Below are 12,179 nucleotides of genomic sequence, written 5' to 3'. Positions count from 1 at the left end.
CGTAGCACTAAGGGGTCAGGATTTCTAGCCTCAATCCATCAGGATCCAGGACCACAGCCTTTTTCCTGACAGGCCTGAAGTCCTAACACCAACTCTGGGGACACTCTGGGACATCCCCATGCTTTGCTGTTCTAGCAAATGCCTGACTGTCAACTACTGGAGGACAAGCTCTTGAGAACCAATACAGAATGGTCCACAAGAAATGTCACACACACACACACACACACACACACACACACACACACACACACACACACACACACACACCCCTAGAGAGATACAGCTCTGACTTAATTGCTCTAGAGTCTGTTCCTTGCTCCCAGCACCACAGGGGTTTAGAAGTTCTCCAGATGGTTCCAATAGACAGCCATGCCAAGAAGCACTGATCAGGAACTTGCTACACGGCCAAGCTGGCTGCTTTCTCTGTGTTTAAATCAGGCCTCTGTGAGGGCCTGGCAAGGGGCATTCTGGGAGAACCCTTTGCCTGCTTGAGGCTGACCATCTGGACAGTCGGGCTGGCTAATAGCAGTAAGGGATAGCTCAGGGGAGACCCTGTGCTTGGGAGAACCTCAATGCATATCCAGAGGGCAGTTACCGCTGCAGAGAGAACAAACCAAGCCCCAGCCCGGGCACACGAATCTGCAGGGAGACAACTCGGATGGGCTTCCTGCACTCCTTACCTCTAAGGCTGGCAGGCCCTTTCACTTCTCCCTCTTTCTGACTCCACTCAGCCTGAGGCCCGACCAGTGTGGCCAGAGCTGAGACACTTTCTCCTATGAGGACACATAGGACTCTTCTCTAGGTCCAAGATGTGGTTGTGTGCATAGAAAACAATCAGTTCCAAGGCAGGGGAGTGAGTAGGAGAGCAGAGAGAGGGACCTGGTTCCCAAGAAAACCCCACTCCTCCCCAGCTGCTCCAGAATGAAGGGGTAAAATCTGACTCATTAGTGTCTGTGTGACTCACAGGCAGGCAACACACTTGCCAGAATTGGGTGGGCAGTCCACAGGGGGCTCCCACCTGGAGCTGTGCACAAATAAAGTCCATCCTTCTATCCCCTGGGTGTTCCAGGACATATCCGGCCACAATAGCTGCTAGGCTGGGTGGCTGTTCTGGCAAGAAAACCTATCTCAGCTTGGGCCCCCAATAGTCACAGGCTCCAGGGGCTGGCTCAGTAAGTTACTAGCTGGGCTGGGAAGGTGAGAACACTAAAGTGTTTACAACATCAAAAGGCAGCTTTGAAATCACAAGACCTGGGTCTACTCCTTGAAGCCAGCTTCATAAATGTGACCTAGGGCAGCCAAACCTCTGGACCTTAATCTCAACATCCATAAACTGACAGTGTGGTACAGTCCTATGACCCAAGTACTTGGGAGCCCAGGGCAGGGCATCTTGAATGTAAGGCCAGCCTGGGCTACATAGCAAGACTGCATACCCAAACAGCAAGAACCATAAAGCAATCAGAAACAAAAGCCAGGTCTTCAGTGAGCAGAGCCTCCTACTCCTTCCACAGGGGGATAACAGGATGCAGATTTCTGGATGAGACAATAGCCCCAACTCTAGTAGCCCCATGTCCTCCGTCTTCAGATGAGTGGTAGCAACTTCTCCTCAGTGGGCACAAAGACCAGAGGCGCTGGCTGTGCCCAGTCAGTCATGGAAATGCCAGAGAGGCTGTCCTGGTATCCTAAGGTATTTGTTTTGGCAATGCCTAAAGAAGTGGTCTTGGAGAACAGAGAGCCAACAGTGATATGTATCCTGGAGGGTCCTGACACGTGTAGGGAATAGAAGGGTAGCAACCCCCCCACCCCCGCTCCCCGGCATTCTCACAAAGCACATCGCAGGCCTCTAGGCCACAAAGCAGGGTCTCCAAACTGAAGCAGGAAATCTCCATGCTCCTCCTGCTCAGTCTCCTTAGCCTACAAAATGGGCTGATGGGCAGGTGAGGCCTGGTTTAAGGAACAGTATGAGACTGGGCTTTTGTTTCTTTCCTTTTTAAAAACTGCAAACTCTTATCCCCATATACACCCCCAAAGAAGGTAGCAGAAGGCTTTCAAAGAAGCTGTTCTCTGAGGCAGGCACAGTGAAGCAGTTTTGGGGAAGGGGGTGGAGTGCATACACCACTCCTCCTGATAGCTCCATGAAGACCACAGGCTTCAGAGTACACGAGCCTCAGCTCCCACTGGCAGTACCTTCCCTGAACTGCTCAGTGGGAGCTGCGCTGGGCACCATTTAACTCAGCGCTGTATGACAGGGACATCTCAGTTGAGATGCTCTCCGAGACCAGGAGATTACATGGCAGGCCCTTCCTGTATCAAGTGGTCTGGGCAGAGCCGCTTGGGATTCTTACTGGGCTCCTCTGCACCACAGTTCGTAGCTGCTTCTCTTTCCCATTCAACTCCAGTCCGCTCACTGGAAAGCCTGTAAGGACTCCTGGCTCTCCAAAACACAGCCCTGCCCAAGCTGCAAGGCAAGCCGTCTGTGCTGTGATATGTGTACACACACACACACACACACACACACACACACACACACACACACACCATACACACACACACGGGGAGGGGGGGTTGCAAGACTAAGGAGCCTCTCCACTCCCCAGTCTGTGTACACCCCCTCCGTCCCCAGCCAGTTAGAGTGGAAACTGCTTAGACCACTCAGTCATTCGCTGGTCTGGTGGGGCTGAGCAGTGGGCAGTGAGATGAGAATAAGCCTCCGACCAGACAAGCTTATCACCTTGACTCAGCTGAGACTGAATCACACAAATGATGCACAATTGCGCAAATGATACAGTAAGCTCACGCTTGTTGTTATGAAAATATCTGAATAATTTAGGAAATCCTTGGAATGTGTGCCCTGGCACATTTTTAAAAATATATAAACATACAATAAATAAATATGCAAATTCAAAGCTGAAACAAGCATCCAATAGGTAGGAACAAGCACGGAGGCATGCAGCCAGTCTGCGGGGAGGGAGCATGCGCCCTGACCCACTGCCTCCCCCATCTATCAAAGCAGTGGCTGGAACCCAGGGCTGCTCACCTCTGAGGCCTCCACACCTGACCCTGTGTGACAGACTCTGGCAGGGAGGGAGGCAGCCTCAGCCCCCGCATTTCACCCTCCTGCCAACACAGCAGACTGCCCAACTTTGGCCTCTGCTGCTGCTATAAAAGCACGCTCTGGACCTCAGTTTCCCTTAGGGGTAATGATGAAAACAGAAGTGTCTGTGTAAAAGAACCACCCAGGAGCCTGTGGGCCAGCTCTGCAGCCATCCTGATCCCTGTGCTGACAGGGTCAGCCTGAAGCTCCATACTGGGCCACCTTCTAGTTCTGAGGACCCTGCTCCCCACCCCCTCCTCCCAGGTAACCCAATTCTCGGTTCTCAAATGACAACGGGGTAGAGCCAGGAGGCCTGAAGGCAGGGAAACAGTTGGTTATTGGCTGCTAGGGTGTTCAGGCACAGACAAGAGGGTCATGGCCCAGATTCATTTCAACATTTGATTCCTGAGCACCCCCTGGGTTAAAGACCTTGCCAAGCCCTTAAGGGCCTGGGAAGTGAAGCTGACATTTTAATTACCTTAAGAATATCCAAAGCCTAAGGACTGCCTCCTCAGAGAGGTCCTCCCTTCCAACACGACAAGCAGCCTCCCTACTCCCTACCTCAGCTCTCCTCCTAATTCAGCCACTGGTAACTCACTAACTTGATCCCATCTCCACACTACTGGAAGAAGCCTCTCTAGGGCAGGGCCTGATCTCTCCTTCATAGCTGTCTAGGTCCCTGGCACAGACTGAGTTTTCAGTGTTCCTTGGGTGGCTGGGTAGATGATAAATGGATGGACGGATGGACGGACGGGTGGACAGACGGATGGACGGACGGATGGACAGATGGACGGATGGATGGATGGATGGATGGACGGATGGATGGATGGATGGATGGATGACTAGCAATGGTTGACATAAAGGAGACTCAAAAGGCTGTAGAAATCAAAGGCAGGACTGGGGCATGTCTGGGAAGACTTACTGTAGGAGACAGGACCTTGGAACCTTGGTTTTGGAAGAAATGTTTCATATAGCAGGAATGGGAGAAGCAGAGGCCTTCAGTCAGGTGGGCCAAGGCAGCCAGCAGGACCAGGATGACCTGGATGGATTGACCTGGACCTTGCAAGGTCTAATGGTGCCCTGCCCCATCCCACAGTCCGCCTACTTACGCTCTTTGTGGATAAATGAGGACTCTATAAATATCTAAATGCATGCCTGTGGTGTGGCATGGCGATTGGGGTCACTTCTAAACTGAACTCTAGCTGGCACTCACTGGACTGCCCTGGAATTCTGTTTGTTTGCTTGTTTGTTTTCAATCTCTGTGCCTCTCTCAATCAGCTCCAGTTTAACTGGTTATGTCACCATGGAGCACTAAAGAAAACTCCCAACTTTGTCAAGACAAAGCTCTTATTGCCTCTGTCTCCCGGGCCTCAAAAGTAGGTATCTCCAACATCATTCAGGTAACTCAGTAAGTGGTTTGCTGTTTTGTTTTGTGACAGGGTCTCACTGTGTAGCCCAGGCTGAGCAGGGACACTCTGTGTAGCCTAGGCTGGTCTAGAATTTGTGATCCTCTTGCTTCAGCCTCCTGAGAGCTGGGGGTACCGGTATGTGTTACTCTATTTAGCTTACGGGTTAACTTCTTAATGATGGGAATGCTGGCATGTCACAACTCAAACTCTAGCCCAGTAGAAGCCTTAATGGACTGACAGGATCCAAATCTAAAAGGATGGGTGTGCCTGGACTGAGAGGGGCTTAAGGAGAGAGATAGAGCAGAAGAGGTGAGAGAGAAGGCCAGAGAAAGGCCAGAAAACCCAGAAGCACACAGCCCCTGGTGAGCTGTCCCTCATGCCTACACTGTGTCACCCTTAAAGGGGGGGGGGTCACACCTTTGCCAACCAAGTGCTAAAGCACTGACACAGAGCAATATGGAGGGAGGTGGGTAAGAACTGTGTCCCACAACACCTCTACCCGGCACATGTCAGAGCTGGGGTAACCGCCAGCGGTCAGTTAGTGGTCCTGTCAAGCTGGTCTGTTTCCCAACAAGACTGGCAACTCTAATAAGCTCAGGTTTGGTACTTGCAAGGAAGAAAATCTGGATGAATGCATACCAACCTTCCCACTGAGGGCTGGTGGGTAGGCCTTGACTTTTCTAAGAAGCATGTCTGTGCACAGGTGGGCTTTTTGAAGACAATGTACCTGAGCGTGTATGTTCCTTTAGCATTCATCTAAATGAAGTTTAGTAGAGAATCTGAAACCATGTGGGGCAATGGAGACCTCTGCTATGACAAGTTTGAGACAGCCCAGCTGGATCTTTAGTTGTAGAAAAACTTACTGATCGTCTTGGATCAACTAAAGCTTCGATTTAAGCTGCTTTCTCTGACACATGCCTCAGATCAGCTATGAGGAAGGTAGGTGCAGTGCATACACTTGGAGGCCGAGGCAGAAAGATTAAATGAGTCTTGCACTTGCAAGCCTGCCTGGGTAGCAAAGCAAGACTGTTGTCTTAAAAGCTAACAACAAACCAAAACCTAAACAAAAATGGGGTTTGGGGCAGAACTGAGTCTGCACATTGCAGGAGCACCTGACATGTACGGGTGCTCAATGACTTAAGAGAATGAACCGGAGGTGAATCACACAGGGGAGGTGATGCTCAGCTCTCCTGAGAAAAGGTGACAATGAGCTTGGTGGGGACAGGAATACCAGAGAATACCTGCCACCACTCTTGGTGGAACAGTCTCTTAGCAGAAGGCAGACTGACAACTGGATGGCCAGAGGAGTTATAGATGCTCCAGGCTGTAAGGTCTCAGGGAGTAGAAGGCCATAGGGCCTGCCTAGCCTGGGGCTGCTGGTCACAGCCCATATCACCTGTCCTTTCTGAGACTAGTCTGACAAGGGCTTAGGATCTGTGTCAAGAGAGAGCTGAGTCAGTTGGGGATGGGTGGGGCTATGCAGAGGCAGGGCAGACAGGTCAAGCCTCATTCTCTCAGGAGTGCTCCATTGGTCCACACTGGCCAGAGCAGCCTCCCTGGGCCCCTCCCTTGAGGGGGTGGCTTAGGAGACAGGAGCCCCTCTATCAAACCCAGGAGAAAAGAGTCCCCCAGGAGAAAACAGCCTGAGAAGAAGGTACCCCTGCAAACAGGCTGCAGCTGCTAATTGTGCACTAGATCACCTGTCCCAAACCTACTCCCTGCTATAGATGCCAGCTAGGCTGTAGAGCGAGGTGAAAAGAGAGGGGAGGGCGAGGTGAAAAGAGAGGGGAGGGCGAGGCGGTGCCAACAGTGCCAGGCAGCAGGAGCTATCTGTTTTCACTAGAGCTACCAAAAGGACAGAGAGCCCTGTGGGCGCGCCTCAGAGCTGGTGGGGAAGGCATCCTCTTGGTTTCAGCTCGGTTAAGGCTGGCGGCCCTGACCAGGGATATTATTCGCTTGCAAGTGAGCATTTAGTCGCCTTGGTGACCCAGGGAAGCACAGGGCAGGCGCCAGTCACAAAGCCAGAGAGAGCCCTCTATGTTACACTGGGCCTTGACATTTCCTGCTGGGAAAGTGGTTAAGTGCAAAGCACCCCTGCCTCAGTGGACTCTAACCTTGGGCCAGGAACCACATGGTACACGAAGACCTCAAAGATGTGCAAGGCTCCATCTTGCCCCTCCAAAAGCAAGGACAGAAAGCTGGAGAAAGAGCAAAAGCCAAGATGAGAACACATTAGGGAGAACGCAGAAGAGGCTGGGAGAGGTGGGTGGCAATAGATAACAAGTCAGCCAGCTTCACCTGCTTGGGCTGCTCTGAGCAAAGATGAGAGCACCTTGGCTTGGAGGCTCCCTCCCAGCAAACCAGTCAGTTCATGCACCTTCTCCACTGTCCTACCCTCCTAATAATGGCATCCCACTTGGCTGACCTTCCAACTGCCTGCTAAGCCAGTCAACTACCTAGAGCCCAGTGTCACCATCTCTGCTGTCTAGGCCCCATGTAGCCCTAGGTTCCACCCCCACTGTACTCCAGGCTGGCCTCAGTGAAGGCTTTTTTTTTCTTTATTTATATGTGTACAAGTGTTTTGCCTGCATGTATGTCTGTGCATCATGTGTGTGTGTGTGTGTGGTACCTGTGGACATCGAATTGGAGTTACAGATGGTGGTGAGCCACCAGGTGGAATCAAACCTGGATCCTCCATGAGGGCAGCAGATGTGCTTAACTGGCAGCCATCTCTCCAGCCCCATCACCGGTACATTTTCAAGCAAAATCCCATCACACTTGGGTCTGTCACATTAGCCATGCCCCCTTCTTTCTTTGGATCCTTGGGCAGTAGGTAACCTGCCCTTGACCTAGGAACTATCTCATTCTTCCTGGATGAGAGGATCAGGTTGTAGACTGGGCTGTATATGCCTGCGCTCAGCCCCCGGACTGTAGAAGCTGCAGAAGGAAGCGCAGTCCACACCCTGTAATACTAATACAGTAAGGAACCCTCACCCAGTCCTTCCTCCTCAGTTTTAAAAATGACAAATGCCACACAGAGAAATTGCCTAATAGAAACAAAAAGAGAAAAACGTTAAGTCACCTGTATTCTATCACCTGAAAATAGCTAGCAAAGCCACTCTGAGGTATTTTCTTCTTCTCAATTCACATGCACCGCTGGGATCATACAGTGTGCATAACAGAAACTTGTAGCATTGTAAGAGCCTCACTCTGATGCCAGCTCCCAACTCAGTGCATCCCAAAACCCTGCTGCTAGTCAGATTCACCTATGGCAGCTCAATACAAATTCAGATGCCCGCCTGGCTGTGCCGGGGTGAGTGAATGAATGAATGAATGAATGAATGAATGGAGGATGTTGTCTGGCTTTGGAGAATTGCATTTGGTATAGGGCCTACCACACAGCATGGGAAGCACAGAGTGAGTGCTCTCTGGGTGAGCCTGGGAAATAAAGACAGCAGGATTTTTTTTAATTTTATTTAGATTTCATGTACTTCCTAAGTATCCTTGATTCACTCACTCACTCACTCACTCAGTCGAAATATGAAGTATGAAGCCCTAGGTGTGGGACTGTGGTCAGAGTCAGACACTGTCAAGGTCAGAGCCAGCAGTCAGGGAGACAGACTGGAAAGCCAGTGAGAGATCAGGTTACAAGTGCAGAGCACAGAGATGCAGTCTCTGGGCAGGGCTGGGGCACTGCTGGGCCAAGAACACTGCCTGACACTGCCCCAGAGATGGAGGACCTCTGACGAGGTAAAGCAGAAGGGGACATGCTGATGGCTCAGTATGGGCCCCAAGAAAAGGGTATGGTGTTGGGGTTCTGAGCTGCTGTGATGGACAAGGGGCCTGTGTGGCCTAGCGGTGTAAGGTCTTTGCGGCAGGCAGTCTGAATGGAGATGGGATGGAGGGCTGGGTTTGGTTACATATCAGATAACTCAGTTTCCTAAAACCCCGGCTGGAGACATAACTAAGGCAGGTGCATACCCAACCACTAAGCTCTCCCAGCATGTTTCTAATTTCCTACACTGAGATGAAAGTCCTCACACATAAAGCTTTGGGCACATTTCAGCTTGGTTCCCTGTGACAGAATTCTCACTGGGGAATTTCTAGGTCAAAGAGCAAGGATATTTTTAGGGTTCTTGGTCCTTTTGCCAAACTGCTTTCCAGAAAGACTCTGGACTCCCATTTCTACCAGTAGTGCCCAGATGTGATTTAGTGCTCAGGCCCAACAGGGGTCAGAGGTCAGCTCCTGTTCCCTCCACAGTCAGGACAAAGGACTCCGGAAGCACCCTTATGAGGTTCTGAATGAAAGGATTGTTTCTGGAATAGGTACTCTACCTCAGCAGGACCTGGGCTTTGCAGCAGGCCGAGCACTCTCCTTGTTCTAACCCATCTTCCTTATTGATAGTGATGTCACTCAATTGCTCAAAAACACTCCCAGGACTTGCCAATGCCTGTAAGACAGAGGCTGGAGAGATGGCTCAGGGGTTAAGAGCACTGACTGCTCTTCCAGAGGACCTGAGTTCAAATCCCAGCAACCACACAGTGGCTCACAACCATCTGTAATGGGCATCTGATGCCCTCTTCTGGTGTGTCTGAAGACAGCTACAGTGCACTCATATAAATAAAATAAATAAATCTAAAAACAACAACAACAGAAACATTCCCCTCCAGGACTGGCCAATGCCTGTAAGGCAGAGGCTGGAGAGATGGCTCAGGGGTTAAAGAGTACAACTCACTTCTTCCTGAAGACCCAAGCTGAGTGTCCAGCAGCCACTTCAGGCAGACCACAGGCGTCTGCAACCCCAGCTCCAAGGGATCCAACGCACTCTTTTGGCCTCTACAGGTACACACACACACACACACACACACACACACACACACACACACACAGACTGTACACTCATAGACACAGACATATTTCTAAAAAATCCTAAAATATAGTGGGTTGGTCTAATGTTATTTATATTTTAATGCTAATATTGGGCCCCTACACATAGACACATAAAACGCTCAGTGACCCTGTCCCAAGTTATTTCTGATTGGTAAACAAAGATGCCAAGGGTCAATAGCTAGAAAAAAGAGACACAGGTGGGGTTTGGGTTTCACTGGTTTGGGGTCAGAGGAAGACCACAAGAGCAGAAGAGTGCAGGGTGTGGAAAGAGAAGCCACAATGGGTTAGGAGTCAAGAGAATGTGGCCCTGAGGACTGGCTAATTCCAGTTAAGAGCAGCCCAGATGGGGTTGGGGATTTCACTAGGCTACTGTCTTTGGGCTCCTGTGACACAGCAGTGGGGCCACACACTAACAAAGGCACCTGCCTTCATAGATTGGGCTGAATACCCGAAGCCACCACTGTCTTCATAACCTCTCTAAGTGGAGCAGAGAAATGGCTCAGTGGTAAAGAGCACTTGCTACTCTTCCACAGGATCAAGTTTAGTGCCCAGCATCTACAGTAGAGAGCTCACAACCACTTTTGACCCCCAACTCTTGGAGATCCAATGCCCTCTTCTGAACTTCAGGAGTACACGTGCGCGCGCGCGCACACACACACACACACACACACACACACACACACACACACACACACAATCTTGAAATAAACCAAAACCCCTTTTCTTAGTGCCTGGCTAGTTGGGGGAACAATGAGTGTTGATTCCCAACCAATCCACTAAAGTTTAGGACGGTCACAGGAGACGAGACAAAGACAGTAGGCAAGGGGTTGGGGATTTGGCTCAGTGGTAGAGCGCTTGCCTAGGAAGCGCAAGGTCCTGAGTTTGGTCCCCAGCCCCGGGGGGAAAAAAAAAAAAAAAAAAAGACAGTAGGCAAGCCATGGCAAAGGCCCCCATGGAACTAAAAGAGGCAAGGGCAGAGGTGGGAAGGGCAACGTAAGAGCTGTGAGGGGTGTAAAGGCCTGACTCATGGTGTAAAAAGGATGTGGTATTCATATCTGAAAGGAATTCAAGTTACTTCTGTGTTACAGGCTTGGTCACCAGCCTGTGGCACTCCTGGGGCTCGGTAGAACCTTTAAGAGGTGGAGTGTACTAGGTAAAATTCTGGGACCCTGGCTACCATGAACAGACCTCCTCTGCCAACAGGCAGAGTCAAAAAAGCACAGACTGAAACCCCTCAAACTATGAGCCAATAAAACCTTTTTTCATTTTAAGGTAATTATTTCAGGTACTTTGTTACAGTAATAGCAAGTGAACTATCACAAAGGCTTAAGGAAAAAGTTAATTCACCCAAATCTTATGTTAATCCTACTTTTGGCCTTCCTCACATCCATGGCTGACTTAGGGCAGGGTTTGGCTCAGGAGGGGATACAACCTCCTTCCACTGAGGTGTTACTGCAGGAGACAATTCTGGGTCTACTACACTATTACCACTTGTTTTCACTCCACGCCCAGATCTTCTGAACCTATATCCTAGAGACCACTGAGTCACATCCATAAGAAATACAAAAGCCACTCCCTTCCCAGCCACGTGCCTAACCATGTGATCACTGAGCCCTGTCTGGCAGCTAGAGTGTATCTCCTTTAACCACATGGCTAAAAGGTGTCACAACTAAGGGAGCCTAGCAGAACAAACTCCATATTTGGATCCCACCCTTTCAGTGGCTCTGTGACCCTGAGCAAGCTTTGGTACTCAATCTGTGAGGCAGAGATGGTGATGGTGCCTCTCAACGTTAGAGAGAGCACAGAACATGCCTGGGCTTGCAAGGTACTCCATAAATGGTTGTTTCTTTTTATTGTTCCTAAGTGTCATCCTCTTGTCGTCTTGCTAGCACCAGACTTGTCCTTGAGGGTCAAGGTGTCTGTAAGATGTGACTATTACACAAGACAAATGTCTAGAAGGATGGCAGGCTGAGCGCAGTGTGTCTGACTGTAGTTCTGATGTTAAAGTTCCTGGGCACAATCAGGATGCTCTGAAAGGGTTGGTGGCAGTGGAACCAGGAGGTAAATAATACATAGAAGTATGATGTGTCAAGGAGGCAAAATCTCAATATCTCTAGATCTTTACTTAGGCAGACAAGAAATGCTAGGGCAGCTAGAAGAACCTATTAGCTCAAGAATGCCTCATCCGAAGGAAAAACAGGGAGGCAGACAAGAAACAGGAAGAGGATAAAAGACCTCTACAGGAGACCTAGGGGAAGACAGAAATGTAACTCAGTTGACGAGCCCTTGCTTAGTACATACAAGGCTCTAGGTTTCATTACTGGCAGGAAGAAGAAAAGGGGAGGGTAGGGGAGAGAGGGGGAAAAGAAGGGAGGGGAAGGGAAAAGAGAAGGAAAGGGAGATAGGGAGGGGATGGCAGGAGAGGAGAGAGGAGGGGGCGAGAAGACAGGGGAGGGAAGTGGGAAGAGAAGGAGAGGGGAGGGAAGGGAAGGGGGAGGGGAAGAGAGGACAGGTCCTAGGAATTATCAGAGCAGCCTAGTCTCCACAGTCAGGTCCCTCTGAGAGAGACAACTGTCACATTACCACTTACTGTATGCTTCAGGTTCCCCTCAACCTCTGACACCGTTCCTGGTACCACACGGTCCTTCATAGCTATCCCTATTCTCCCTCTGGCCAGGCACACTCTGAAGAAGAAGGTGCCTATGGTTCTAGTTTTACTCTTCAGAAAGAGCCCTTCAAAAGTTGCAATGAAAATACTGTGGGCCACAAAGGAGGCAAAATATGT

General features: G+C 50.2%; 1 protein-coding gene across 5 annotated transcripts in view; it reads right to left on the bottom strand.

Annotated features, from left to right (window-relative positions):
• Ubtd1 (ubiquitin domain containing 1) overlaps positions 1 to 12,179 on the bottom strand; it is a 51,154-nt gene that overhangs the window by 15,683 nt on the left and 23,292 nt on the right. For 2 of the 5 annotated variants that reach the window (XM_087564091.1, XM_087564090.1), the window contains exon 1: positions 6,618 to 6,701. The gene's annotated coding sequence lies outside the window, so the exon portion shown is untranslated. 5 annotated transcript variants of the gene reach the window in all.

Source organism: Rattus norvegicus, chromosome 1 (assembly GCF_021556685.1).
Source record: "Rattus norvegicus strain SHRSP/BbbUtx chromosome 1, alternate assembly SHRSP_T2T, whole genome shotgun sequence".
Classification (NCBI taxonomy): Eukaryota; Metazoa; Chordata; class Mammalia; order Rodentia; family Muridae; genus Rattus; species Rattus norvegicus.
Note: the sequence above shows the minus strand (reverse complement) of the source record. Positions and strands in the feature narration are given on the sequence as shown.